At 50.4% G+C, this 7,087-nt stretch overlaps 1 protein-coding gene across 1 annotated transcript in view; it reads right to left on the reverse strand.

Moving 5' to 3' along the window:
- The window catches only part of LOC101678365 (zinc finger protein 470), a 64,478-nt gene extending 63,186 nt beyond the window's left edge, over window positions 1–1,292 (reverse strand). Inside the window, exons 1-2 of the mRNA XM_013048037.2 lie at window positions 1,203–1,292; window positions 1,069–1,122 (exon numbers count right to left, since the gene is read on the reverse strand). The gene's annotated coding sequence lies outside the window, so the exon portion shown is untranslated. The remainder of the gene's footprint in view (window positions 1–1,068; window positions 1,123–1,202) is intronic.
- Between the last annotated feature and the right edge of the window lie 5,795 nt (window positions 1,293–7,087).

Consider the following 7,087-nt stretch of genomic DNA (forward strand, 5'->3'; position numbering starts at 1 on the left):
TCCTCAGGGGAATGTGGGCAGAGAGACGAGAACTGAGAGCCAAGAACACCAGCCTGAGGCACGCTGACAGTTGTAGGTCTGGGAGATGAGGAAACCAGCAGTGAAAACTGAGACGCCAGAAAGTTGGAAGGAAGGCTAGATGCCTGCTGTGCTCTACAAGTCAAGGGGAAAAAGGGTCCCACTGAAGAGCAAGGAATGAGCTATTTCAAGGGTGGGCAGGCACCTGTCTTTGTAAATAAAGTTTTATTGGTACACAGCCCTGCCATGCATTCACATATTGTCTGCGACTGCTTCTGCTCTAGACGGCAGAGTGGAACAGCCGCAGCAGAGACCTTACGGCCTGCAAAGCCTAAAACATTCACTTCCTAGCCCTTTACAGTGAAAGTCGGCCAACCCCTGAGCTACCTCAAATGCCAGTGAGAGCCAAAAAAGACTGAGGACTGGACAGAGCATCTGGTAAGGTGGCAATTACTGGTAACCTGCTTAAAGTAGTCTGGGTGGGCCAAGTGGAACCTGGTTCATTTATGAGACACAGAGGACAGAAACAAACAAAACTATCTGTTAGCATTTTAAGAAGCCACCCGATCAAGTGAGATACAGACAACTTCTCACACTGCACCAGCGCCGCTCTTCTCTCTTCTGCCTGCCAAACATCCCCTTCTCCCTTCAAACCACGGCTGCAACATCACCGCCTTGGGGAAGAGCCTCTGCCCTTCCCTCACAGGCAGCTAGAAGCCAAGAGCTCCTCTAGTCAGCTCTCACCTGCACTTGAGAACCTTGTTTGCTTCCACAACTCTCCAACAGGCTGTGAGCTCCTTGAGTGCAGGGACTGGGGCTCAGCCATCCGTGTCTCCAAGGATTGGCACCAAGTAGATACCAAACCCACGGTACAGCACAAGCAGCTGTCATGCTTGCCCCAAGAGCACGTTTCGGCTCCATCAGAGTCCCTCTGAGAAAAGTGGCACAGCGAGGGGCTGAATCACTTCACCAATGAAGAATGAACACCGAATGGGATGAAGAGGAAGCAGGGAGGGAGGCCCTGGGCTACCCCTGTAGCCCATCACTCACCAGAATGTAAGGAAATGGGAACCAGCTCCCAGGACAGGTCTCTTAAACTGAAAACTTTTAAAAGAAAATAAACATTATTAAGTCCTGAAAAGCAAGACTGCACTTCAGAGAGAAGAGTGGAAATGCCAACTCACCTGAGACATGGCTCTTAGTTCGGCTCTTGTCCCTGCTGCCTCCTGTTTCTGCCTCTTCTCCTGGAGAAGGGCAGTGTCCCTGTAAGGAAGAGCTGGGGGAAGAGAAAGGAGTCGCTGGAGAGCGAGTCTACACCACGCTCCTGACCACCAGGCTGGAAATGGTCCCTTTCCGGCTGCGTGTTCAACCAGGGCCGTAAATCAGAAAGGGCGTCAACAGGTGGAGAACCGAACGCTCGGGGACGAAAGGATGGGACCAATTTTGGAGGCACTGATCTGTCCACGAATGTCACTCCACCGAGGGACTGCCACGGCGGGAGAGGGGTTTCTTTCTCTGGGAGCATGAATCAGGATGGTGTGGGGTCAGGCTGACCCTGGGCGAGTCACGGTCCCTCCCGGCACCGCTGCAGGATGCCGGGACTCAGGGTAAACTTGGAAACCCCTGCATTCCTCCGACCAGCCAGCCTCAGAGCCCGGGGACAACCACTCACCAGCACAGGGGCCCGAGCGGCCCTGTGCCCCAAGACCGCACTGCCCCCGCGTTCTGAGGGCGTGAATTCGCCCCAGTCCCCAGCCCCGACCACCTGTCACCCTCACCTCGGTTCTCAGGCCCCGCGGTCACCACTCCTCGTTGGCCTCTGGAGGGGGAGCCATTCCTCGCGCGCGGCCTTCCCCGGCCAGGGCGGGAGAAGGCAGCCGGGGTCCCCGCAGTCCGGCCTCGGCCCCCCCCGGGCTTTGTGCGGGGAGCGCCGCGCCGCGGTGGGGACCCCCGCCCGCGGGCCCGCGCGCCCCTGCCCGCACTCGCCACCGCCTGCATGTCGGCGCGGCGAGCTGGCTCGTTCCCTCCACCCACCGCGGGCGCGCCCCGCCCCGCGCCACCCCGCCCCGCGCCCAACACGGCTGCCGAGCCCCCGACCCCGCCAGGCGCCTGAACCCGGGCCCGGGGCCGCCGCCGGAAGTGGGCGTGGGCGGCCACCGCAACGCCCCCTGGGAAGCGTAGTCCCGGCCAGGGCGGCGGCAGGACTGAGCGGAGCGCAGGCCCACACAGCGTCCGCCGTCTCCCTTAAGGGCCGGCCGCCTCCGGCTCTTCGGGACCGCTGCCTCCGGGTGGCTCTGGACACCCGGCCCGAGCCTGACCGGAAGTACAGGCCTCCCGACGGACAGACAGCGCCCCACGGGCTTCTAGGAGTCGGTGCCGGGTTAGGATGCGCGCAGGCGCGGTTCCAAGACGGGGGCGGGGCTGACGGCGAGGGGCGTGGCCGTAGGGCTGAAGTGGGCGGTGCTAAGGCGCGGCAGGTGGCTTGCTCCTCTGGTGCGCGTGCCACGGGTGTTCCCGCCGACCGAGTGAGAGGACGCGCGCGCCGAAGGGCAGCGCTGGGGCCTTGTCGGTGTCCACAGTGTGGTTGTGCTGGGGGCGTGTGAGCACAACTTGCCTTCGCGTCCGATTCGCTGCGCACCTCTGACCCCAGGTGGGTCCCCGTGTCCCTGGACACTCGGGCCTATCCAGTCCCCCCACGTCAGTCCTCCAGATGCCACTGCCCCTGCGCCTGTGGGTCCTGCACCTGCACGGCCTAACCCCAAAGTCGGGGCTAGTTCCCACCTTTCACTCTCATAGATCGCTGCCCAGACTCTAGTCACAAATGCCACCACTCACCTCGTGACTTTTTAAAAATCTGCTGCATAACCTTCATCGTTATCTGGGTTAACTGGTGTTTTTCCACATTTACGTGTTGAGGGCCAATCTTACCAGAGCTGTACAGAGATTTCTGGGTCCCTGGAGCAGAAAGCCTCTTTCTTCATGGAATACCCTCCCTTAACAAGAGCAGGGGCCTACCGCTGTTGTTACAGACCCAAGAGGCTGCCTGGCCGTTATACTTGACATTTTGTAACATCATTTAAGACAGAAAAGAGATGAGTGGTAGTTAGGAGCTGGGGGCGGGAGGAGAAGACTCTCTACGAAGGTCTTCTGTATCTTTTTGTTTTGTTTTTAAAGATTTTATTTATTTGAGAGACAGAGAGAGAGAGAGAGCATGAAAAGGGCGAGGGGCAGAGGGAGAAGCCGGCTCCCTGATGAGCAGAGGGCCTGATGTGGGACTTGATCCTGGGACTCCAGGATCATGACCTGAGCCGAAGGCAGTTGCTTAACCAACTGAGCCACCCAGGTGCCCAGGTCTTCTATATCTTGGTCGCAGTAGTTAGAGGACTGTAGGAATTTGCCAAAATAGAATTCTACACCTAAAGTGATTGTTTTACTGTACTAGCTTTTAAAAACTCATGAAACTTTACACTTAACCTCCTTAAATATTTTCTCATTAAAAATAAAGTTGTAAAGCCGTCACTGGCATAGAACTGAATTTAAAACACTTGAATTAAAAGACTTTCTTTGAATTAATAAAATGGCACTGGCTGGGGAGGGAGCTTAATTTTGAAGCCGCAAATAGAAAACCATGGGTAGAGAATATAACCTGTTCTTTTCTTTCAGAAACTGGCCTTGGGGTTATGATTGGTGTGTAAGACTTCTCTTTCACTTTATATAATGCCGTACTTCTCCTAGGCTTGACCAACATCTGACCCAAACCATCAATGGCCTGGGTGGTATCACAAGTGTCTTCCATTTCCACTTACCATTTACCATTGTACAATGCAGTTCAAGAAGGTGGACTGTCCCTAATACTCCCAAGCCCCAATATCCTATTTATTCTTGCCTGTCAGGATTAGTCACTGTAGCTTTTTTATCCTTCTAGTGGCAGGAGACATATGGAATGGACAGAGGTCATTTGGCCTTCATTGCAGCCATTGTCGTTCCTGATCTGAAGACTTCCTCCCAGGACTAAAACCTTTACACAAGCATAACTCAGAACTGGGAGACAGAAACTAACAATTTTGAACATGGAACATTATACCCAGATATGGCAATTAGCACAAGGAAATGCCCCAACCATGTTTTTCCAGTAACTTTGTAGAGCAACCCCACCTCACCCCTGCATTTTAACTTTCTAAAACCAACCACAATGTTTTTTCCCTTCTTTTCAAAAAATCTGCTCTCCTGATGACAAGAGCTTAAAATGGCCAGGTGGCATTCAGCTTCTGATTTAATGACACCATTACTGTTTGCCATAATGAAAGAATTCCTCCATTCGATGCTAAAAACAAAACTCCATATCACCGGAACCCAGAAGCATGAGATAAAGAACCAAAAGTTTATTTTTATTTTTTTTTAGATTTTATTTATTTGACAGAGAGAAATCACAAGTAGACAGACAGGCAGAGAGAGAGAGAGAGGAAAGCAGGCTCCCCGCTGAGCAGAGAGCCCAATGCGGGACTCAATCCCAGGACCCTGAGATCATGACCTGAGCCGAAGGCAGCGGCTTAACCCACTGAGCCACCCAGGCGCCCAAGAACCAAAAGTTTTAACGTGGGTCCTTCAGCATAGACCTACCCTTTCTTTAGGATTTTTAATCCACTCCTAATTAAAAGTGTCATTAAGTGAAAAACTGTTCAAAAGGAAAAAATTTCCACTATGTTTAATATAAAAACGATGAGGCTTTTACATCCCAACCCTAAGTACACAATTTTTGCCAATAGAAAAATAGATCAACTGAACAATGAACACAAGCTTATGAGAGTAAGAGATATTGAGAGCAACAAATACAGTTAACACATAAAATGTAACATGATGAAGACTCGTTGTACTTGCTGGAGTGGAAATAAAAGACAGTGGGTTGTGGTACAAAGGAGTCCCCCCCCCCCCCCCGCAAGAAGAACACTCCTCTTTCTGCTCCTCCCTCAGTGTTTTGGCCTTTGGGAGGGCCATAAGGTTATCTTGCCCATTTCTGCTTATGAGTAGTCATGTCACAGAAAAAGGCAAAATATTTAGGCAAATATAGGCCAAAGTGTTACAGAACATACCTATTGCTTGTTGTATGTATTAAAAAGCACAATATTTGGGTTCATCTATACACAGGCTGCCATTCAAATTCGTTCCACATGATAGCCTCTAACTAAAAACTGTTGAGTAAACTGGTTACGTGTGCTTTGTCTGAAACCCTACGTTGAAATACTACTCTTTACAGTGTATTTCGTGTGTCTACTTCTTAGTGATGGGGAGGGCAAGTAGTAGCGACTCACTCTGCAATATGCTCCCCAACCTCACAGGGAATTCGCTAAGGTGGCAGTTCCCGGTGTTGTCTTGGAATGTGATTTAGGCTAGCATGAATGTTACCAAACCAAGTAAGAATAATGAGTTTTGTCTACCAGTCTTTAGTCAGGAAACCCAGACACCATGAGCTTCAGTAGAGGGAATTTGACAGAGGAAACTAATATAATATAAAGGTCGTGGGAGAGTGATCCGCAACTCGGATCAGTTACTGGAGAGCAGTTACCGACCCTGGAGCTTGAAGGCCAAAGGGTGGAGAGGATATTACCAAGCCAGGAACCAGGGCCACTTAGAGCTAGACAGAGCCACAGGGACATCCCTAGCAGGAGGTGGGACCATAATAAGGGGTGACTGGAAGGAGGTAGAACAGAGGTGATGTAGCTTTCACCATAGCCATCATGCAAAGCAGAGCAAGTGAGAGAGAAACACCCTGGCTTCCCCCTCAACTCTCACCTTCTGGTATATTGCTAGTGCCTCCCACTTAGTAAACCAGACAGAAAACCAGTTGTCAGAGCACCCGCAGAGCTTAAACACATGCAATAGTGTAGAGCAAGGGATGAGGCAGAAAATGGATCTTACAGCCAAAAGGCAAATGACTGGCACAGGAGCTCATAGGGCCTCCTCTGAGCTGGACCAGGGCAAGAATTGCCCCCATAGTCCCCTAGAATAACTACAGTACATGTCCTTGTAACCTAGAATTCTTCCAAAAATGCTATTTCCTGGGGTGCCTGGGCGGCTCAGTGGGTTAAAGCCTCTGCCTTCGGCTCAGGTTATGATTCCAGGGTCCTGGGATCGAGCCCCGCATTGGGCTCCCTGCTCAGCAGGGAGCCTGCTTCCTCCCCTCTCTCTCTCTCTCTGCCTGCCTCTCCACCTACCTGTGATCTCTGTCAAATAAATAAATAAAATCTTTAAAAAAAATGCTATTTCCTTCCCTTAATATGCACTTACCTTGGTAAATCGCTGCAATTCTTTAGGGAACTGTAGGAGTAAAAGTCATAGTGGTGTTATAGGAAGATTTTCTTCAGGAGTACCCAGCCTCCTGTCCACACACCCAGATCTGGGAACAGGGTGACAGGCAGTTTCTAGCATGGGTGATAACTGGACTGCGGCCTCTGAGACCAGATGTGAACTGTTTTTAGACAAGTAACAAAGTAAACTTTCAGCAGCTGACTATTGATTTCATTTGTAGATGAGCAATCACAGTCAGCAATCTGTCAGACCATCGGTGGTATGCTGGTAAAATTTGACATGAAGCTTCCCAAGGGAAACAAGTGTGTGCATCCTACATGCAGGAAGTTTATCGTAATGTTACAGATGTGTAGCACACATTGACAAATGATAGGAAAATGCAAGCCTCTTGGATTGTCAATTCTGTATAGCAGTTGATTCTCTTAGAATGCCTTTGTTGACTTTTACCAACCTATGCTTAAAACTGACAAATGGGTAAAACTCTGACAATGTCGTTTGATATTTCCATTTACGTTAAAGAGTAAGATCAAAGTGAAACAAGCTGAGGACATAGGTCAGAACTTTGCTTGTTATGTCAATGACAGGCTGAGTGAGCTCTTTGCTAAGTAATAGCTTTTGAGTACTAGAGGAATATTTCCTCTACTTTTTGCATAATTCACAATGTACAGACATGACACAACGTACAGGTTAGTAACCTGATTTACTAACATTTTCACTGTCAACTTTTAAAGTCAACCAGCCTTGATTTGTGGTGCATGCTGTT

This window comes from Mustela putorius, unplaced genomic scaffold (assembly GCF_011764305.1).
Source record: "Mustela putorius furo isolate JIRA1106 unplaced genomic scaffold, ASM1176430v1.1 tig00000196_pilon_pilon_pilon, whole genome shotgun sequence".
NCBI lineage: Eukaryota > Metazoa > Chordata > Mammalia > Carnivora > Mustelidae > Mustela > Mustela putorius.